Below are 24087 nucleotides of genomic sequence, written 5' to 3'. Positions count from 1 at the left end.
AAACTGGTCCCTACCTAGACCCATGCTGGCTTCACTCTGACATAGATTTATCTTCCCTCCGCTCTTTGCCGGCTTGGAATTTTGCTTTATGCCTGTGTGACATGGGGAAAATGTTTTAAAAGGGTGTCCTGGCAATACCTCCCTTCTTGTCTGCAAGGAAGAATGAATGCTTTGTGCACTCCGCTCACTAGAGGGCCTTTGTTGAAATAAGCAGGGTGATTGGCAGTGAGGAGAATTAAAATGCTGAGAGGAGACCGAATTGTTTTACCCACCAGAGAATGAGGAAGAAAATATTATTAGTATCTTAAGAGAAGAGGAAGTAGAGATGGGTGAACTCTAAGCTGTGGAGCTTTTGAGGAAAGAAACTCAAGGAATATTTCAAAGGAAGGTTTTCTCTGTAACATGTAATGTCATCTCTTTAGGGCTTCCCAGGCGGCTCTGTGGTCAAGAATTCCCCTGCAATGCAGGAGATGTGAGTTCAATCCCTGAGTTGGGAAGATTCCTTGGAGAAGGAAATGGCAACCCACTCCAGTATTCTTGCCTGGGAAATCCCATGAACAGAGGAGCCTGGTGGGCTACAGTCCATGGGATTGCAAAGAGTTGGACATGACTTAACAGCTAAACAACAGCAGCAACAGTCTTCTCTTTGCTTCCCTAAGGAACACTCAGTAAGCACTGGATCTGTGGCAGACTGGTTGCAGGAAGCTGAGGCTAGTCCTCTGGGCAAAGGCAAGAGCAAGATGACCCTAAATAGCCCGAGTGGTTTCAGGTGGTCAGAGTGAGGGAAAGGGATGGGAGGATGCAAAGCAGTCTTTGAATAGCAGGTCTTTCATTCGGGTGTTTGCTCAGGACTCAAGAATTCTTCAGAAAGGTTGCAGGAAGAAGCTACTCCTCGGGGGAGTCCAAGATAAAGAGCAAGGAGAGGGCATCTGTTAGCCCGCTTCCTCCCATTTCCCTTTCCCTTGGCCAAAGTTCACCCTAGGAAGACCTAAGTCCTCTGATCTCCCAGGTGGCAGAATCTGGCCACTCTGTGACCATTTGGGAAATTAACTTCACACCATGTGGTGTGGCCACTTCATTCAAATCTGGAAGTGGGGAGTGACTCTAGTTGGTTTTGTCAAAGTAGGCTTTGCAGTACGCCCTCATCGCCTTGTGCTGGGTGCAAAAAGAAAGAGGACGGGTAATGGAGGGACGCTGAGAAGGCTAAAAACATTTGTGTCTGTAACTGAGAAAAAGTTGTATTTAAATCTTTCTTAAAATTAATTTGTTTTGGATTGTAGTTGCTTTACAATTTTTTTTTCCTGCTGTATGGCAAAATGAATCAGCTATAAGTATACATATAGCCCCTCTTTTTAAATTTCCTTCCCATTTAGGTCACCACAGAGCACCGAGTAGAGCTCCCTGTGCTATATAGCAGGTTCTATTTAGTTCTCAGTTTTATACATAGCAGTGTATGTATGTCAGTCCCAATCTCCCAATTCATCCCATCCCCTTCATCCCTTAGTGTCCATATGTTTGTTCTCAATGACTTTGTCTCTATTTCTACTTTGCAAATAAGATCATCTATACCATTTTTTGTGTATGGATGTACGAGTTGGACTCCAAAGAAAACTGAGCACCGAAAAATTGATGCTTTTGAACTGTGCTGTTGAAGACTCTTGAGAATCCCTTGGACAGCAAGGAGATCCAACTAGTCCATCCTAAAGGAAATTAGTCCTGAATATTCATTGGAAGGACTGATGCTGAAGCTGAAACCCCAATACTTTGGCCACCTGATAGGAAAAACTGATTCATTTGAAAAGACCCTGATGCTGGGAGAGATTGAAGGTGGCAGGAGAAGGGGATGACAGAGGACGAGATGGTTGGATGGCATCACCGACTCAATGGCCATGAATTTGAGTAGGCTCCAGGAGTTGGTGATGGACAGAGAAGCCTGGCATGCTGTGGTCCGTGGGGTGTAAAGAGTTGGACACGACTGAGGGACTGAACTGAACTGAATACCATTTTTCTAGATTCCACATATATGCATTAGTATACGATATGTTTTTCTTTCTTTCTTCACTTTTTCTGACAGTCTCTAGGTCCACCCATGTCTCTACAAAGGACCCAATTTCATTCCTTTTTATGTCTGAGTAGTCTTCCACTGTATATATGTACCACATCTTTATCCATTCCTCTGCTGGTGGACATTTAGGCTTCTCCCATGTCCTCCTGGCTGTTGTGAATAGTGCTGCCATGAACATTGGGTTGCAAAACTTGTGTTTAAATGTTGCTACAAATTGTGAATTGTGTTTTTAAGTGCAAGTGTTTTCATAAAGGCACAGAAAACTATTGGAAAGAGTAGGAAATCATTTCCTTGTGCTGCCAGAGAAATCTAAACTTTAGACTTCCAGATTATAACTGTAGCATCCCCAGCCCACCAGGTAGCAGCTTCTACCGTCTTGTTTTTTTTTTTTTTTTCCACCCAAGTCATACATACTTACATTTTACTCTTTAAAAGAAAATGTAAACACAGCGTTGTGGGTGAAGGGAGTTGCATTAGTGTGACACTTGGCTTTTTGGGGGGCCCTTTCTTAACTCTGCCCTGAACTGAAGGAGGGCATGGTTTAATTGGCAGATTTGTGGGGAGTAAAGTGAGCTTGCTCAGCTCATTCTTGTCCCCTTCCCTCTTTGGCACCAGCCAGCATGAGGTCTGCTCTGGGAGCAGCTGACCCTCCCATCCCCATCAAGACAAGTGTACTTTAATCAGAGTTGCTGGATCCTATTCTAGGACTTGGTGTCAGGAAGCTCTTCTCTCATAGTAAACCGAATCCTGCAACCCAACTTTATCAGGAATGAAGTGGTCATTTGGTTTTCTTCTTCCATTCTGTTATCTCATTTTTTAATTTGCGTTGAACTCAGAAAAGGAGGAAGGGTGCTTTCTACTGGACCCTTCTTCAGTGTTCCCACGTTTGAGGCACTGACTAGAAAACTGCTAAGTGAAAAATAAGAACAGTCAGGGAGAAGCAAATGAAAACACGTGGAGTGATCAAGGCTTCTGGAGTCGCTAAAGATGGGTGTTGGTCCTGGGGTCTCGTTCTTGAGTGTGTGCAGGACATCATGATTGTTTGTTTTAATTGAACATTGATTTACAGTGTTCTGTTTCGTTACCTCTGTACAGCAAAATGATTCAGTTATGCACACACACCTTGGTCACCTGATGTGAAGAGCCGACTCACTGGAAAAGACCCTTATGCTGGGAAAGATTGAAGGTGGTATGAGAAGGAGGTGACAGAGGATGAAATGCTTGGACGGCATCACTGACTCAATGGACATAAGTTTGAGCAAACTCCAGGAGACAGTGAAGGACAGGGAAGCCTGGAGTCCTGCAGTCCATGGGGTCCCAAAGAGTCGGACCTGACTTAGCAACTGAACAACAGCAGCAAATATGTATACATATATATATGTACATAAGATTTTTTATATGGGCCATATTTTTAAAGCCTTTATTGAATTTGTTACAATATTGCTTCTGTTTTATGTTTTCCTTTTTTGCTGTGAGGCATGTGGGATCTTCACTCCTCTACGAGGGATAGAACCCAAACTTCCTTCATTGGAAGGCAAAGTCTTAACCACTGGACTGCCAGGGAAGTCCCTATACATTCTTTCTTTATATTCTTTTCCATTGTGGTTTATCACAGGATACTGAATATAGTTCCCTGTGCTATGCAGTAGGACCTTGTTGTTTTTCCATTCCATTTTCTCTCTCTCTCTCTCTCTCTATATATATATAAAAGCTTACATCTGCTAACCCTAACCTTCTCCATCCTTCCCCCAGCCCCCTCACCCTTGGCAGTCACTAGTCTGTTCTCCAAGGACATTTTGCTCTTGGCACTTTGTGTAGGCATATATTGGACCAGGTCGTTGTTTTTTTTATGATGGTGCAGTTGGCTTTTAAGAGCTGTGGCTGGGGAAAAAGACCTTGGAAAAGCCACTCAGAGGTTGTAAGTGGCCTTGGCAGGGGCACAGGAACCAGGAGAGGAACTTAGCAGGGGCCAGCGAGCTGAAGAGGCCTTAATAAGCAGTTACAGCTGGGGCAAGGATTCAATTATAAAGAGAAAGAAACAGTCCCTTCATACACTCTCCTTTTAGATATTAAAGGAGTGGGAAAATATTTGCCATTTTTTAAACTGTGGGGCAGCTGGGTTCTCTCTGGACTACAGAGCATTAGTGAGGGATTAGTTTTCAGTGTGCTAGTGCTAGGCCTAGGTAGGTAAGATAAACAAACAACTCTACTTTAAATTCTGCTTTTATGTTGTTTTGAACCATCTTCAAGGGCAAAAGAGGGCAGGGTGGATGGACCTAGTTTGAATTCCTGTGGCCCAAGAATTATTCCCTCTATTTTTGTCCTCAAGGCTACTAGAAACTAGTTATTTAGATACAATAGAGAAATCCTCCCCAGGTAATGGTTTACCTGTGTAGTCACTCCGTCGTGTCTGACTCTTTGTGACCCCATGGACTGTAGTCTGCCAGACTCTCTGTCCATGGGATTCTCCAGGCAAGAATACTGGAGTGGGTTGCCATGCCCTCCTCCAGGGGAGCTTCCCGACCCAGGGATCAAACCTATGTCTCTTACACCTCCTGCATTGGCAGTTGGCAGGCGGATCCTCTACCACTAGCACCACCTGGGTCCTTCTGTATGTTCTACTAAATCTATCTTTAGGGAAAAAAGGTACATCACAGACTCGGCTGGTATTATTATTTTATAACTGGGAGGTCCTGTAAGAACTATCCCCATTCCAAAGAGATGCAGCTTAACACATTATTGACTGGGGGATTTTTTGCAGAAACGAACACCTTTATGTTTTTGGCTGGTATTTGTTATGTAAGTGAATGTTGAAACATTAAGGTATTAATACGTCTCTGGTCAATGAATTGTTAAATTGCTAGATGATCTCTGACTCCACTCAGGCATTGAAATCCTCTCCAGCTGAGAGCAGAACAGCAAGATGGGGGGGGATGAATTTTGGACTTTAATTTCTTTGAATTTTAACTCATAAAAGAAAGAAAATTATATATTGAGCTTTACTTTCTTTGAACTTTAATATCTCATGATTTTGATCGCATTTTTTGGATGTTAATTTCTTCCTAGAAATTTAGTAAAGGGAAGAGGTTTATGTTAAAATTTTTTTCCCCTCAACATTATTGGCATTATGTTATTGTATTGAAGTTTCTGTTATTTATTTTTTTTTAGGTCTTCTTGGTTTATTAAAATCATGACTCTGAGAAGAAAGACTATGAAAAACATGGTTATAAGAAAAACTTTGATGTTCTTATTTTATTGAGGTATAATTAACATATTAGTTTCAGATGTACAACCTAATGATGTGATACTTGTAGACATTGTGAAATGAACACCACAATAAGTCTAGCTAACATCCATTGCCACATGTAGTTGCAAAATTTTTTTTCTTATGATGAAAAAATTTAAGATCTATTCTCTTAGCAACTTTCAAATATGCAATACAGTGTTAACTATGGGTTTCCCTGGCAACTCAGTGGTAAAGAATCCGCCTGAAAATGCAGGAGACATGAGTTCAATCCCTGGATCAAGAAGATCCCCTGGAGAAGGCAACCCACTCCAGTATTCCTGCCGGGGAAATCCCACAGACAGAGGAGCCTGGCAGGCTACAGTCCACGGGGTGGCAAAGGAATTGGGTACAACCTATCAACTAAACAGCAACAACAATTATTAACTATAGTCACTGTGTCATATACATACCCTTAAGACTTAGCTTTGGAAGACTGTATCTTTGACTGTCTTCACCCATTTCACTCAACCCCTACCTTGGCAACCACCAGTCTCTTCTGTCTATAAATTCATTAAAAACAATTCTACATGTGAGTGAGATCATATGGTGTTTGTCTGACTTATTTCACTTAGCGTAATAGTCTATTTATCTCCCACTTTAAAAATTCATTCATCCGTTGGTGGACCCTTAGGTCGCTCCCATGTCTTGGCTCTTGTCAATAATATTGCAGTAAACATGAAGTGCATATATCTTTTCAGGTTAGTGTTTTGTTTCCTTCAGATAAATACCTGGATGAAATTCCTGGATCATATGCTAGCTTTATTTTTAATTTTTTGAGGAACTTCCATACTGTTTCCCACAGTGGCTGTACCAGTTTACATTCATACCAACAGTGAATGCATAAGGGTTCGAATTCTTCTATTTCCTCACCAATGCTTGTTACTTCTTGTCTGTTTGGTAAAAGCTGTTCTAACAGGTGTGAGGTGATATTTCATTGTGGTTTTGATTGCATTTCCCTGATGATTATTTCCAAGTTTCCTTTTGCATGTTATTATTTGACTAGTATAATTTTGTTATTTAATCTCATTGATAATCCTCTGATATGCTATATGGACTGCATTGATAGGCATAATAAAAAGTAATAGAAAAATGAATGAAAACTTAGCCTTGGATACTGAATGGCATTAAACCATTAATTTAATTAATAGGGAACTCTTTTGGAACTCTTCATGAGCAAAATCTCTTTCCTACCAGTGTCCCTGGGAGCAAACAGTTGGCATAAGAGGGCAATGAAACTTCTGTCACAGACTGAATAATGGTTCCCAAACATGTCCACTGGAGTAGGAAATGGCTCCCCACTCCAGTCTCCTTGCCTGGGAAATCCCAAGGGCATAGGAGCCTGGTGGACTGGAGTCCATGGGATCGAAAGAGTCAGACACAACTTAGCGACTAAACAACAACAAAACATGTCCACATCCTGACCCTCACACCTGTGAATATGTTACCTTATACAGCAAAAAAGGACATTCTAGATGTGCTTAAGTTAAGGATCCTGAGGTAGGGAGGTTATTCTGGGTTACCTGGTTATCCCAAGGTAATCACAGGGGTCCTTATAAGATAGATGGGTACAAGAGGGCTCAGAGTGAGAGAAGAAGGTGATGCGATGACAGAAGCACAGATGGGAGTAATGAGCTTTGGAGATGGAGGAAGAAGCCATGAGTCAAGAAAAAGAGGGGTCGTAGAAGCTGAAAAAGGCAAGAAAACAAATTCTCCCCTGAGGGCCTCCACAAGGAGCCAGCCCAACCAACGCCTTGACTCTAGCTCTGTGAAATGGATTTTGGACTTTTGACCTCCAGAGCTGTAAGAGAATAAGTCTGTGTTTGTGGTAGTTTGTTACGGTGACACTAGGGCATGAATACATCTTAGGTGGGAAGACGTTTAGTACCTCTCCTGTGTTTTTGGAGAGGGTGACTTAATCTGATTGGTAAATTCTGGAATAATAAATAGGGCATCATTGGCTTCATTCTCCTTCCTCTTTGGGAGCCAGTCAGCTCAAGAAAGCACAGTTCTATTTCTTGCAAGATAGGATGCCATCCATGTGATAAAACCTGTCCGCATGGTGCGGCTGGACCTGGATGGTTGAGGTTATATAATTCTGTGGTTCAGTATTAGTAAACTCATTTGGCTTTTGTGCTAAGCTACATTCCCCAGTAGCTGGATCAGAGTGAGGTGATATCTTGGTCAGGCAGAATCTCTCTGTGAAAACAATGACTTACATAAAACTGATACGCATGATCTATAGGGAAAAGATGAAATATCAGCGATGCTGGGACAGCTCATTATACATAATTAGACCTCTAGCTCAGATCATATACTCAAAATGAATTCCAGATAAGAATCCAAAATGAAAAGCAAGTTTTAGAAGAAAAAAACAAAATTTTTATGATTATGCCTTTTAAGGTGAGAGAAAGCCCAAAACCCAAACTACAAAGGAAGAAGTTGATCATTTCAACTACAGTAGAATGAAAAAAAGTCTGTTTATTAAAAGACATCATAAAAATTGATTGTAACAAGTTAAAATGTGGAAGGAGACATTTATAACATAAGGATTAGTATCCAGATTTTATAAACTCCTACAAATCAATAAAATACAAATAACCTATTGTGGAAAAAGAGGCAAAAAATTAAAAAAAATTCACAAAAAAGAAAAACCAAATAACAAATCATAGGATGATGAACTTTATTAGGAATCATAAAAAGGAAAATAAAAACAAGTGATTCAATTTTTCAGCCAGTTTGGCAAAAATAAAAGTGAAGAAACCAATTGCTGGTGAGTGTATGGAATTACAGTTGGAACTATTATGTACCCCCTGGAAAGAATATAAATTGGTATTACGACTTCTTTTTAAAAAATATTTATTTGGCTGTGTCAGGTCTTAGTTGCAACATGTAGCCTCTTTAGTTACATCATGTGGGATCTAGTTTCCTGACCAGGGATTAAACCCTGGCCGCCTGCATTGGGAGCATGGCATCTTACCCACTGGACCACCAGGGAAGTCCTGATACATCTACTTCAGAGAGCAATTTGGTAATGTCTAGAAGGGTTCTTAAAAAATCAATTAAAAAAATAGAAGGGTTCTTAATGCACATAATCTAGGGCCTAGGATTCCACTCAGAGGCATGTACTTTGAAGAAACTCTTAGCGTAGTAAGTCAACAAGACTTGGACAAGAATGTTCACAGCAGCGTGTGCTTAGTTGCTCAGTCGTGTCCGACTCTTTGTGACCCTGTGGATTGTAGCCTGCCAGGCTCCTCTGCCCGTGGGATTCTCCAGGCAAGAATACTGGAGTGAGTTGCCACAGTCTTCTCCAGGGGATCTTCCCAACCCAGGGATCAAACCCAGGTCTCCCCCATTGCAGGTGGATTCAGAACAGCATAGTAAAAGCAAAAAAAATCAGAAACATATTAGAAATATTCATCAATAGGAAAATAAGTATTTAACTTGGAGTCTCTTAATAAAAGACTACTACAAAATAATCTGATTAGATTATGATTAAACGGAATGATCAGGATCAATCCCTGGGTTGGGAAGATCCCCTGGAGTAGGAAATGGCAACCCACTCCAGTATTCTTGCCTGGAAAATTCCATGGACAGAGGAGCCTGGTGGGCTATAATCCATCATATCACAAAATAGTTGGACAGGACTCAGTGACTACACAATGTGTCAATGTAGGTGGACCATTGTAATACCACTATATCTGGTGGACGTTGATAGCAGAGGAGGCTGTGAATGTGCGTGCATGCTATGTCTGTGTTCTGTATAGTAACACATTTAATAAAGTGAACAATTATTGAAGACTACCTAAATTTTTAAAACCAAATCCGCAAGAAGTAGAAAACCTGACCAGGCTAATAACCACAGAAAAAATGGAATGGTTGTCTAAGAACTACCCACCAAAAAGGCACACAGCCTAAATGTTTTACAATGAGTTCTCCCAAATAGTCTGCTGCTGCTGCTGCTAAGTCGCTTCAGTTGTGTCCGACTCTGCGACCCCATAGACAGAAGCCCATAGTCTAGGAACATAATTCCCATGCTCTCTAAGCCTTTCCAGAGCACAGAATGAAATGGAAAGCTATGTGATTCATTTCATCAGCCCAACTTAACTCTGATACCAGCGAGGACAAGGACAGCATAAGAAAAGAAACAGACCCAATCACTTATGGAACTCAGAAAAATCACTCACTCAAGAAATAGATTTAATTTAGATGTATTCTGAATGAATAATGCATCATGACTGAATAGATGCAAAAAAAGTCTTAATGAGAATGTGACTAATTTACTATGTTAACAGATTCATTCAACAGATGTTTATTGAGCTCCTATTACCTGCAAGGCACAGTTCTGGCAGTGGGCAGTAAACCAACAACCTTTAAAAAAATTTTTTTTAATTTAAATCAACTTTGTTTACAAAAACAGTATTGTAAGAATCACAATTCTATAACATTATGGAGAGTAATCTGCTTTACTTAAAGTCTATCAATTTAAATATAAATCACATCTGAAACAGTTTCATATCAACATTTAGACTGGTTTGACCAAACAACTGGGCACCAGAACCTAGCCAGGTTGACCCATAAAACTAACCATCACATCCCTCATTCATTAATTCATGGACCTTTGTTGTCAAGGGATTCAAGGGGACTTCTTCCTTTTGCTTCTCCAGAAAGCATGCATGGACCTTCCAGAATCCTTCTCACTAAAGGATTTCCCCCTGGCCTACCACATGCTTCAGCAGCAAGGAGAAAGACCCATCCACCAAATGTTTGCTTCCCTTTATTCCCCCATGTCCTATGTCACTCCACTGTCTGTTTATTCTGACAGTGGCTTCTCTTTCAGGCTGAGTCAGCTTTCAGTCAAACCATCTACTGAACTAGAGACCTCTTTTTAAAAATCTCCTTTCAAAATTAATTTTGAACTGTGGCTTATTTATTGCTATTACTTAAGAGATCATGTGTGTGTGTGTGTGTGCTCAGTCGCTCAGTCATGTCTGATGCTTTGCCACCCCATGGAATATAGCCTGCCAGGCTCCTCTGTCCATGGAATTCTCCAGGCAAGAATGCTGGAGTGGATAGCAGTTCCCTTCCCAGGGGATCTTCCTGACCCAGGGATCAAACCCAGGTGTCTTGTATTTCAGGTGGATTCTTTACCGTCTGAGCCACCAGGGAAGCCCATACACAAAGGAAATAATGAGCAGATAATCCATACAGGAGTATATGGGGGGGTTGGAAACCAAAACAAAAGTCACCTTAAATATATGAAAGGTGCTCAGTTTGCTCATAATCAGGGAAGTGTGTTTTATGTTTCTATTTTTGAACTTTTTGTTTTGTATTGGGTACAGCTGTGTGATAGTTTCAAGTAAACAGAAGAGGGACTCAGCCATACATATAAATATACATGTATACATTCTCTCCCAAACCCCCCTCCTGAGGAAGTGTATCTTAAAACTGCAGCATAAAATTGTATAGTATGGATGTACTGACATTTAACCATTTCCAGACTGGTGGAAATTTAGATTATTTTTAGCTTATTACATACAGTGCTCAATGACTGTCTTGACTTCTTGAATCTATGTCTGCTTCTGAGATAGTAAATCTTGTAAACTTAAACCTAGAATGTAGCAGCAAACACCTTGTTATCTGGGCTCCAAATGGAAGTAGCACATTATGTGAATGTACTTTGAAACTTACCATCAGAATGTTCTTTGGATTTTATTCTTAATCATGTGCTTAATCTAATACACTTAGAGACTACTGGAACTTTTTCTGGTCAGATTAGTTCAAACAGTCAGAAATTGTTCTCTTTCCTTGAAATAAAGCTGATTGAAGGATTACATTGTCTGAATAGCTGTAGGACTCAGAAACTCCTTTACAAAGACTTACTTTATTTTTAGGTTTAAAAATATCCACGATTTCTTTTGGACTAACGATCTAAACATGCATGTTTTACCAGAGCCTTACTTTTTCATTCATCATAGCTATCGCTTGTTTGTTGCTCATTAAATATAAGTATGCTCTAGGGAGAGGAAATTGTTGACTCTCTGCCCAGGAGGGAGAGAAAATATTTATCAAGTTTAAAGTTAGTATGTCTTTTGTTGCAGTAATTCCAATTTTAGGAATCTCTCTTACAAACATACTCACCAAGGGTATACACACATATACACATACCCACACACATATACACATACCCACACTCATATACACATACCCACACACATATACACATACCCACACTCATATACACATACCCACACACATATACACATACCCACACACATATACACATACCCACACTCATATACACATACCCACACACATATACACATACCCACACACATATACACATACCCACACTCATATACACATACCCACACTCATATACACATACCCACACACATATACACATACCCACACTCATATACACATACCCACACACATATACACATACCCACACTCATATACACATACCCACACACAAGGATGGTCACTGCACCATTGTTTGTAGTAAACAGTGCAATTGAAAATATGACAGGGACTTCCCTGGTGGCACAGTGGATAAGAATCCACTTGCCAATGTGGGAGACACAGGTCCAATCCCTGGTCCAGGAAAATTCCACATGCTGTTGGGCAACCAAGCCCAAATGCCACAATTAATGAGCCTGTGTGCTGAACTACTGGAGCCCATGTGCCTGGAGCCCGTGCCCGACAAGAGAAGCCACTGCAACAAGAAGCCCGTGTATCACAATGAAGAGTAGCCCCTGCTCACGGCAACTAGAGAAAGCCTGTGCGCGGTAACGAAGACCCAGCACAGCCATAAATAAATAAATATTAAAGAAAATGTGATAAATGTCCATCAATAAAGGAAGGGTTAAATAAATCATGACTTGTCCATAGGATGAGTGACGGCTACATGTATCACCTTAGCAAAACATTTGTATAAGAGAGGGTCCCAGAAGGAAACAGGACTCAGCCTAGATGGTTCAGTGAAGAGCTTTTAAGGAAGAGTTTACTTACAAAGGTTGGGCAGTGTTAAACAAACAAAGGGAGGAGGACGAACCTACAGACTAGCAACAGTGGAAAGTTACTACATTCTAAGGCTTAAGGCACAAGGGAGAGAACATTCTCCCAGAAACAGTCATAGAGAACAGACTTGCGGTTGCCAAGGGGGAGGGAGTGGGGGAGGAAAGGGCTAGGAGTTTGGGATTAGCAGATGTAAACTATTATACATTGGGCTTCCCAGGTGGCTCAGTGGTAAAGATCCGCCTGTCAATGCAGGGCACTCGGGAGATGAGGTTTCGATCCCTGGGTCAGGAATATCCCCTGGAGGAAGAAATGGAACCCACTCCAGTATTCTTGCCTGAAAAATCCCACGGACAGAGGAGCCTGGTGGGCTGCAGTCCATGGGGTCTCTTAAGAGTTGGACGCGACTAAGCAACTGACTGAGGACTAAGGACTGCCAAGTGGGGAGGGGGAGGAAAGGGCTAGGGGTTTGGGATTAATAGATGTAAACTATTACATGTGGGTTTCTTAGGTGGCTAAGCAGTAAAGAATCTACCTGCTGTTCAGGAGACCCAGGAGAGGTGGGTTTGATCCCTGGGTCAGGAAGATCCCCTGGAGGAGGAAATGGCAACCCACTCCAGTATTCTTGCCTGGAGAATCCCATGAACAGAGGAGCCTGGCGGGCTACGCTGCACGGGGTCCCAAAGCGCTGGACATGACTAAGCAACTAACACTTTCATAGTTGTTTACAATGTTGTGCCTATCTCTGTACAGAGATCGGGTCCCAAAGAGTCAGACGTGACTGAGTGACTGAGCACGAACAGACTATTACATATAGGATAGATTAAACAACGAGTCCTACTGTGTAGCACAGGGAACTATAGTCAAAATCCTGTGATAAACCATAGTGGAGAGTATAAAAAACGAGGACTTCTCTGGTGGTCCAGTGGTTAAGACTGAGCTGCCAATGCAGGGGCTGTGGGTTCCATCCCTGGTTGGGGAACTAAGACTCCCCCCACCACCACCATGACACAGGTTACAGCCAAAAAAAAAAAAAGAATGCCTAATATGTATGAGTGAGTCACTTTGCTGTACAACAGAGATAGGCACAACATTGTAAACAACTATGAAAGTGAAAGTGTCAGTCATGTCCAGTGCTTTGCGACCCCATGGAGTGTAGCCCACCAGGCTCCTCTGTCCATGGGGTTTTCTAAGCAAGAATACTGGAGTGGGTTGCCATGCCCTCCTCCAGGGACTCTTCCTGACCCAGGGATTGAACTCAGGTTTCCTGAACTGGAGGCAGACTCTTTACTGTCTGAGCCACCAGGGAAGCCCTAAATCAACTATACTTTGATTAAAAACTAAAATAAAAAATAATAAAAGGAGTGTGAAATTTGGAACATAGAGGCGGGACCAAGCAGTGAAACTATAGCCCATGAGGGAATCTGTGACAGTTGTCCCTCCGTATCCATGGGGGATTGGTTTCAGGACCCCCTAAGGTTACCAGAATCTGCAGATGCTCTTGTCGCTTACAGCTGGTTCTCTGTATTCACAGGGATGAGGAACCTGTGGGTATGGAGGGGCTGCCTGTACTGTAAAAGACAGAGCTGAAGCGAGGGAAAGCAGGGAAGGAATACTCTGATTTACTTCTTTCCCATTAGGCTCCCATCTCTTGCTGGTACCTCCCTTGGGTTGGACATAGTCAGCCGTGATGGAGCATGAGTAGGGCAACCTGCTGGGGCACAGAGCAGGCAGAGAGAAAGGGCAAAAACTAATATATGGAGGTAGGGAGTGACTAGCACGATATGTCATATTTTTTCAGTGGAAAAAATGTTGCCTAGCAATCCAGAAACACTAAGTTATTTTGTAAAAGAAAATCATAACCACATATTTATATAATTGTGAACATTATGAAGAATGCATAGGAAACTGTAAACCTTGGTGCCACTTCTGGAGAGTGAAAACAAATGGAGAGGGAAAACCTAACTTTCTATGTTCTTATACTATGTGAATTTATTATAAGAAGTATTTCTTTTGTGATTAGGAAAATAAAGTACATGTTCCATGAAAAGAAAGTACTGTTATGCCTAAGATGAAGACAAAGGTAGAGGAACCCTACTGCTGCTGCTAAGTCGATTCAGCCGTGTCCGACTCTGTGCGACCTCATGGACGGCAGCCCACCAGGCTCCCCCGTGCCTGGGCTTCTCCAGCCAAGAACCCCTAAATGGCTATGAAACAGTTAATTCACTTAAAGTGAAAGTGTTAGTCACTCAGTCCTGTCCAACTTTTTTCAACCCCATGGACTGTAGCCTTCCAGGCTCCTCTGTCCGTGGGATTCTCCAGGCAAGAATACTGGAGTGAGTTGCCATTTTCTTCTCCAGGGAATCTTCCCACCCCAGGGATGGAACCCAGGTCTCCTGCATTGCAGGCAGAATCTTTACTGGCTGGTACTGCATAAACACCTCCAAAAGTCTGTTATTATTTTTTAATGTTAAAGAGTCAAATTTATATGCTGTAGTGTTGGTTAGTTGAGTTCTCTGTTGCAAAGATCAGAAAGCAAATCAAGATCATTTGAATAATAAAAGGGGAGTTAAAAAATAAGGATATAGGATGACTCATGGAACAGAAGGACGGCAAGAAATAAAAATTTAGACTTTCTTTCTGTTTGCCTTTCAGGTCTTGTCTCTTTATTTTTTTTCCTCAGCAAACAAACTTTCTCTGCTCTGCGAGTGTGTGTGCTAAGTCACGTCAGATGTGTCACACTCTGTGTGACTCCATGGACTAGGTTCCCCATGGACCCACCAGGCTCCTCTGTCCATAGGATTTGCTAGACAAGAATACTCAAGCTATCTAAGACAGTTGCAAAAAGGGCAAGAACATTATAAGTTGATAAGTTAAAAATCACTTTTGAATGGCCCCATAGCTGAAAAATACAAATATTTATGAGAGAGCCTTAGAAAGTCTATGATAATATGCTGATTTAAAAAATCAGCTAATAAATAATATACTATCAAAATAATAAAGTATAAACAGTTGAACTATTTAAAAGTCATCAGAAATCACAAGTAGTCACTGGTTTGGAAAAAGGTACCAATAACTCATGTTTGTACCCAAATTCCTAGGTCTCAAAAGGACTCAATGTTCATTTTCTAATTTAATCAAGAAAACTTTGTAAGGTCTCAGAGAGGTTCAGTGATTTGCCTAACACCACACAGGAGATGTAGACTCAGGATTCAAGCCCCACGTTATCACTGTATACACAGAGGTCTACCTTATAGAATCTGTTTTCCCTATTTTTCAAAGGTGGTTTAACTTTTTTTTTTTAGCATAGAAAAACCTGAATGAGGCTTGAAAAACTTCTAATCTAATTCTGAGAATATAAAGAAATACTCTGTTGTAAAAACAAACCCAGGAAATTAACATGTAATACAGTACTACTGACTAAAATACAGATTTTGTTCAAATTTCAAAAAAAAAAAAATGGGTGGGTTGTACTGACATCGATTCTGGTGATATTCTATTATAGTTTTGCAAAGTTTTACCATTAAGGGAAACTGTGAAGGATAGTGAATTTCTCTGTGTTCTTCCTTACATGTGAATGTATATTTTTCTCAGAATAAAAATTTTAACTTAAAAAAGAAAGTAAAGGCAGAAATGCTTTTTTAATATTATAATAATATTTTATTTATTTATTTGGCTGCACCAAGTCTTGTTTGGAGCACACAGGATCTTTTGTTGCAGCATATGGGATCTAGTTCCCTGACCAGGGATAGAACCTGGGCCTCCTGCATTGGGAGCACGGAGTCTTAGCCACTGGACCACCAGGGAAGTCCCAGAAATAATTTTTAAAGTGCTAAATTTAGGGGGAAAAGTAGACTACAAAAAGTTATTTTCTCGTCTAATTCAAAAGCAAATAAAGTTGAAAACCCTCAATAGTAACCATTTATTTTTTAAAAAGCAAATAACTAGAACAAAAACAATCAACTTTCAGAGTATAGCTGCATACACTCTTGCTTCACTGTAATGTCTGATGTGAAATGACTGAATTCTTATTAAACATAGGCTTTAAACAAAGTTAAAAAGGAAGACCAATATCTAACATTCTCTCGCCTGTAAGACACATGCTAAAAATGAAACTATTCAAATATCTGAGATTTGAGGGAGCCCTGAAGATTTATGATGCCTCTCTACATATAGAACAAGCAGGGGTTAGGATCCAGGTTGCAATGATTGTTATGAATGCCTGAGAACTTGGGAGAAAATGACTAAGTCTGGGAAAGGAAGAGACCAAGGTAATAGTTTGCCCGTGTCCCGGGAGATAAGAGAAGCTTTAGGTTACCAAAGGGATGTAGACTCAGCTGTAGTCTTTGTGGCACCAGAGGAAAAGGCATGTGGTAAAGAAGTTATACTATAATAGAGCCTGTGGGGTCAATGCTTCTATGTGAATGATGTAATGAATGTTTCACCCACATGATCCCAGGTGTTCTGTGCAAGTGTGCACACCTGTGAAGGAGGAAGTGGAACAAACTTAAATCAGCTTCAGTTGATCATATTAGCAAGGTTACAGCAACCAAAGAGCTCCCATTGTCAGATTTGTCCAGAAGAACAAGCAAGTAAAATTTTCCAGGAAAATGTGATTATGATAGATTCTTCCTTTAAAAATAAAAATGTTACTATGAGGCAATGATTTTCAAAATAATATTATCTTGAATTTAAAAAGGTAAATTGATAAGTAAAATAGAATAGAGTTTCTAGAAGTAGATGTAAACAACAGTAACAGATCAAGGAAAGAAAAAGACAAAGAGCAATAACTCATCTATAGAAAAGCATATTACTGGCTAACAAACACATGAAAAGATGCTCAACATCACTCATTATCAGAGAAATGCAAATCAAAACCACAATGAGGTACCATTTCACGCCAATAAGAATGGCTGCTATCCAAAAGTCTACAAGCAATAAATGCTGAAGAGGGTGTGGAGAAAAGGGAACCCTCTTACACTGTTGGTGGGAATGCAAACTAATACAGCTGCTATGGAGAACAGTGTGGCTGCTGCTGCTGCTGCTGCTAAGTCGCTTCAATTGTGTCCGACTCTGTGCGACCCCATAGATGGCAGCCCACCAGGCTCCACCATCCCTGGGATTCTCCAGACAAGAACACTGGAGTAGGTTGCCATTGCCTTCTCCGAGAACAGTGTGGGGATTTCCTTAAAAAACTGGAAATAGAACTTCCATATGACCCAACAATCCCACTGCTGGGCATACACACCAAGGAAACCAGAAATGAAAGAGACATGTGTACCCCGATGTTCATCGCAGCACTGTTTATAGTAGCCAGGACTTGGAAGCAACCTAGATGTCCATCAGCAGATGAATGTATAAGAAAGCTGTGGTACATATACACAGGAATGTATTCCTGTGTGTTCCTGTGTAATATGGAATATTACTCAGCCATTAAAAAGAATACATTTGAATCAGTTCTAATGAGGTGGATGAAGCTGGAGCCTATTATACAGAGTGAAGTAAGCCAGAAAGAAAAACACCAATACAGTATACTAACGCATATATATGGAATTTAGAAAGATGGTAACGATAACCCTGTATGTGAGACAGCAAAATAGACACAGATGTATTGAACAGTCTTTTAGACTCTGTGGGAGAGGGCAAGGGCAGGATGGGAGAATGGCATTGAAACATGTAAATTATCATATATGAAACGAATTGCCAGTCCAGGTTCGATGCATGATACAGGGTGCTCGGGGCTGGTGCACTGGGGTGACCCAGAGGGATGGGATGGGGATGGAGGTGGGAGAGGGGTTCAGGATGGGGAACACATATACATGGTGTATTCAAGTCAATGTATGGCAAAACCAATACAATATTGTAAAGTAAAATAAATTAATTAATTAAAAAAATTTTTAATTAAAAAAAAGAAAAACATATTACTATTTTAAAAGGGATTAATCTGGAAAAAATGAGCTTAACTCTCATCTTAAAAGTGAAAGTGTTAGTCACTCAGTTGTGTCCAGCTCTTTGCAACCCCATGAACTGCATTGCTTGTCAGGCCCCTCTGTCCATGGAATTCTCCAGGCAAGAATACTGGAGTGGGTTGCCATTCCCTTCTCCCAGGGGATCTTCCCAACCCAGGGATTGAAGGTAAAGACTCAGATTCTTTACCATCTGAGTCACCAGGGAAGCCCCAACTCCCACCATGTACTGTAACAAATTCCTCTTTCAGCGGCTGTGAAGCTGGGGAGGTCCTGGCCAGCAGACAGATGTCAGATCTCATTGTCTTCCCAGCCTTTCAACCCTCCCCTGAAACCCCTCAATAAAATGGTTTGATTCCCCCCAAAATAAATAAATTTCAGGTGACTTGCCTCCTGTGTATCCCTTCAGCCTCATTCCTGGACACCCGCAGCATCCACTTTATGCTCAGCCATAGAAAAGTGCCTATGCTATGCTATGCTAAGTCACTTCAGTCGTGTCCGACTCTGTGCGACCCCATAGACGGCAGCCCACCAGGCTCCCCCGTCCCTGGGATTCTCCAGGCAAGAACACTGGAGTGGGTTGCCATTTCCTTCTCCAATGCATGAAAGTGAAAAGAGAAAGTGAAGTTGCTCAGTCGTGTCCGACTCCTAGCGACCCCATGGACTGCAGCCTACCAGGCTCCTCCGTCCATGGGATTTTCCAGGCAAGAGTACTGGAGTGGGGTGCCATTGCCTTCTCCGAGAAAACTGCCTAAAGCATCCTAAATGTCGTACCACACCTTTGTCCATTTTGTTCCCTTAGCTTGCTCTCCTCTCCCTCCTAACTTCTATGCAAATAACCACTTCTGTTCCACTCTCAAGTTTCAGCTCAATAGCAGTGCTTCTAGAAATCCTAACTAGTGCTTCATAGGACTCTGCTTCTTTGGTGCACACACCTCTGGCACTTTCCACATAGAATTGAAATGATCTCTTCTGTATTTTTCTCTCCAGTGGATTGTCTTCATTCTGGATGGCAGACATGGTATCTTACTCAGCTTTTTATTCTCAGAATCTAGCGTGGTGTCTGACACACCCAGGTATTTGATACATGTTTGTGGAGCTGAAATAAACCAAACAAATTAAGTAGTCTTTGAGTAGTCTTATAGCCTGCAGCTGGAATTCTTACAAAGCTTATTGCATTATATCAATAAACTGGTTTTTTGGAAAGCAATACAACAACATGCAACAAAAACCATGAAAATGTTCATTCTCTTTTACTTGGTATTTTCCTGTTTGTGAATATTCCCCAAAGAAATGATCCCAAGGGGGAAAATTTACACAGATGTTCCCGGTAACTCTAGTTAAACTAGTGAAAAAAACTGGAGGCAATCCAAGTGTCTAATAGGGAAATGACTAAGCAAACAATGGGATTATAACAGAGCTATTAAAAATGACAGAGGTGAGGACTGTGTCAACATGGAGAAGTGTGTATCTGCAGGAACGCTAAGTAGAGAGAAGAACACAGGCCAGTGTTTAAACACGAATGGTTAAGGATGTGTGTATACATTAATGATCAGAGGCTAATCTGGAGAAATTGAAAATGGCTGGAGCTCAATACTTTCTTTCTTGTGCAACTCCATAAGTTTCTGGCATTAATAGTTTAGATCTCATGCAACATAGATATCTATTTTATTAATTAAAAAACGTTAAAAATTTTTTTTGGCTGTGTAGGTCTTAATTGCTGCACTCAGGATCTTCATTATGTCCAGCAGGATCTTTCAGTATCTTTCATTGCTCGCACAGATTCTCTAATTGTGGCATGGCTTAGTTGCTCTGAGGCACATGGAATCTTAGTTCCTCGACCAGGGATTGAACCTGTGTCCCCTGCATTGCAAGGCAGATTCTTAACCACTGGACCATAATTCTCGTCAAATTATTATGAAAATAATGACACTTCTTTAAGAGAACAAAATAGTTCACATTCAGCAAGTGATTTGAGTCTAATTATGTGCTATAGCACTTACATGCTCATGCAATTTACCAAAAAAAAAAAAAGAAAGAAAAAAAAAGTGGGCAAAGATCCTCAGGCAGTGGTGGTATTATTTTAACTTACTTTTGTTTATTTGGATAACTGTACCTTGGACTACAAGGAGATCCAACCAGTCCATTCTGAAGGAGATCAGCCCTGGGTGTTCATTGGAAGGAATGATGCTAAAGTTGAAACTCTAGTACTTTGGCCACCTCATGCGAAGAGTTGACTCATTGGAAAAGACCCTGATGTTGGGAGGGATTGGGGGCAGGAGGAGAACACAGAGGATGAGATGGCTGGATGGCATCACTGACTCGATGGTCGTGAGTTTGAGTGAACTCCGGGAGTTGGTGATGGACAGGGAGGCCTGGCATGCTGCGATTCATGGGGTCGCAAGGAGTCAGACATGACTGAGTGACTGAACTGAACTGAACTGAACACATTAGGACCTAGTACAAAGGAAAGTCTGAAAAACCTTTGGCCTAAATCTCACATTCACAAATTGTCTCTATTTTATACTTTTGATATTGTCTCCGAAAAGGGTTCTATTCACAGTCACTGATACACCAAGAAAGGCTAAAAGAAAAAAAGCCATCACTGGGGACTTCTCTGGTGGTCCAGGGGAAAGACTCCATGTTCCCAATGCAGGGGGCCTGGATTAGATCCCTGGTCCGGTAACTAGGTCCTGATGCCACAGTGAAGACTGAAGATCCCTTGTGTTGCAACTAAGACTCAGCACAGCCAAATAAATAAATATTACATTTAAAAAAAATGTATTTATTTTTAATTGGAGGATAATTGCTTGCAATATTGTGTTTGTTTCTGCCATACATCAGCATGAATCAACCATAGGCATACACGTGTCCCCTCCCTCTTGAACTTTCCACCCCATCCCACCCCTCTAGGTTGTCACAGAGCACCAAGTGTGAGCTCCCTAAATTTGTGTCACACTGCCAATGTAATGTACTATTTTATAAATCAGTGATTATCTTATGAATAGAGAAATAGTGATATTGTAAGATCTGTCATATGGCAATTAAAAGAAATAAACCACACATTTTTATATCTCATTTTAAAATTTCTTTTTATTGATTTTATTTTGATTGAAGTATAGCTGCTTTACAGTGTTATGTTCATTTCTGCTGCAGCCACATGGATGGACTGTCATACTGAGTGAAGTAAGATAGAGAAATATCATAGATACTGTTTGTATGTGGAATCTAAAAAAAGGGTACAAATGAACTTATTTACAAAAACAGAAATAGAGTTACGGATGTAGAAAACAAACTTATGGTTACCAAGAGGGGAAAGAAGAGGGGATAAATTGGGAGACTGGGACGAACATATACACACTACTATGTATAAAATAGATAACTAATAAGGACCTACTCTATAGCACAGGAAACTCTACTCAATACTCTGTAATGCTCTATATGGAAAGAATCTAAAAAACAGTGGATACATGTCTATGCATAACTGATTTACTTTCCTGTACAGCAGAAACAAACACATTATAAACCAACTAGACTCCAATAAAAATTAATTTAAAAAATTTCTGCTATATAGCAAAGTGATTCAGTTATACATATACTGGGTTGGCCAAAAAGTTTGTTTGAGTTTTTCTGTAAGATATTATGGAAAAACCCGAATGAACTTTTTGGGCCAGCCCTATATATACATTCTTTTAAAAAATATTCTGTTTCATTTTGGTTTCTCATAGTATACTGAATATAATTTTCTGTGCTATACAATAGGACCTTCTCGTTTATAAAATTTCTTCTTTAAAAAAAAATTCACTGAGACCCTTAAAAAAATAGAGGTGGCCCAGACCTTTCTAGAACTCTGGGAGGCCCAGAACATAGTTATCACTTTATTTTTAAAATGTGGTAATTTTAGCTGGGGGCCCCAGACTCATGAGTTGTTAATAACTTAACTGTGTAAACACCTGACTCACAAACTGCTATCTACTAGCCGTACTGTTTCTGCTGCGATGTAACCAGTGGTCAGAGAATTCACAGCTTCTACAGCAGTGGTTCACAGCCCTGGTTGCACGTTTAATCTGAAGGTCAGTCACCATTTTCAATGTAACGTGTCTGGGGTGATGGGTTACAGGTGCCCAGAAAACAGTTTAAAAAATAAATTTGAGGGTTCAGTTCCCAAGATGTTGGGGGAACAGCCTCAATAATACTTTTGATCAAAATACCTTCAATTATTCCTCAAATTTCTTATTGTGCTTAAATATATGAAAGTAAATAAATACTGAGCCAAAAGTATTATGTTCATGTGTCCATTTTTAAAAATGATGTGAAGTACCGGATTTTTATAGGCGGTAAAACAACAACAAACCCAAACTGTCAAATGAATGAATTCTTTTAGTTCCATTAAAAAAAAGAAAACACCCAAAGAAAACGGATTTGTAATAGAGAAAAACGAATTCTTGGATATTGGCTGAGGTCAGTGCTGCCCATTCTCCTGGACCTTCTCCTCTACATGCTGCTTCTGTACTATGATTATTGATGCTCTGAAGATGACGATCCTCTCTGTATCCCAGCAACATTCACCCATTCATGAAATATTTATTTGTGTTCATCTAAACCCCAAATTGATGCTTTTGAACTGTGGTGTTGGAGAAGACTCTTGAGAGTCCCTTGGACTGCAAGGAGATCCAACCAGTCCATTCTGAAGGAGATCAGTTCCGGGATTTCTTTGGAAGGAATGATGCTAAAGCTGAAACTCCAGTACTTTGGCCACCTCATGCGAAGAGTTGACTCATTGGAAAAGACTCTGATGCTGGGAGGGATTGGGGGCAGGAGGAGAAGGGGATGACAGAGGATGAGATGGCTGGATGGCATCACCGACTCGATGGACGTGAGTCTGAGCGAACTCCGGGAGTTGGTGATGGACAGGGAGGCCTGGCGTGCTGTGATTCATGGGGTCGAAAAGAGTCAGACATGACGGAGCAACTGAACTGAACTGAAACCCCAAACACGGCTTCCCTGGTGGCTCAGTGGTAAAGAATCTGCCTGCCAATGCAGGAGACGAGGGTTCGATCCCTGGGTCAGGAAGATCCCCTGGGAAAGGAAATGGCAACCCACTCCAGTAATCTTGCCTGAGAATCCCATGGACAGAGGAGCCTGGCACGCTACAGATACCACTCCGTGACTAAACAACAACAAAACCCCAAACACAAGAAAATGTCCAGAGAAGCTGGAGGAGCAAATGGGAATTGAAGAATCAGGGTACATTGTCTCACTCCCTGCCTACTCTACCACTGCCTGACCGCCTGCCCAATTCACCCTGCTTTACATTCCATTTGGAAATGACTATGTCTGTGGGTTCAGTGGAAGACATTTTCCCACCTCTTACCTCAAAAGCACAGGCAGGCACTGAAAGTGTCTGACTGAGGGTTATGTTTATCCTTTGAGGAGCTGTAACCAGAATTTTTGGACATGGGTCAGATTCAGAAAAAGCAAGTTCAAAGGCCCATGATTGTGAGAAGCAAAAAACTGGGTTGTGTTCCTCAATACCATGTCTACTTATAAAGGTGGGGGACTTGTGTTCAAGAAAGATATGGTTGCTAAGGCTTTCCAGACAAACCAGAGAATTCAGACAATAATTCCTATCTGGGAACCTGTGGCAGGAGTCTTCCTGGCTGAACGGCCAACACCTATCTGAATGTCCCAGAAAGCATCCACAGACACTATCCTTGTTTTCCTCTCCTGAATGATCCAGAATATTGCCCTTC

The 24087-nt window shown here is 41.0% G+C and overlaps 1 long non-coding RNA gene across 1 annotated transcript in view; it reads left to right on the top strand.

Moving 5' to 3' along the window:
- LOC147372666 (uncharacterized) overlaps positions 1-5893 on the top strand; it is a 28615-nt gene extending 22722 nt beyond the window's left edge. The window contains exon 2 of the long non-coding RNA XR_015164244.1: positions 3161-5893. This is a non-coding gene — a long non-coding RNA (uncharacterized LOC147372666). The remainder of the gene's footprint in view (positions 1-3160) is intronic.
- Positions 5894-24087: the final 18194 nt, after the last annotated feature.

The sequence above is a fragment of the Bos grunniens genome, chromosome 5 (assembly GCF_055505025.1).
Source record: "Bos grunniens cultivar Pamir isolate PY7600 chromosome 5, Bosgru_T2T1.0, whole genome shotgun sequence".
Classification (NCBI taxonomy): domain Eukaryota; kingdom Metazoa; phylum Chordata; class Mammalia; order Artiodactyla; family Bovidae; genus Bos; species Bos grunniens.
This window is presented reverse-complemented; position numbering and strand designations above follow the sequence as displayed.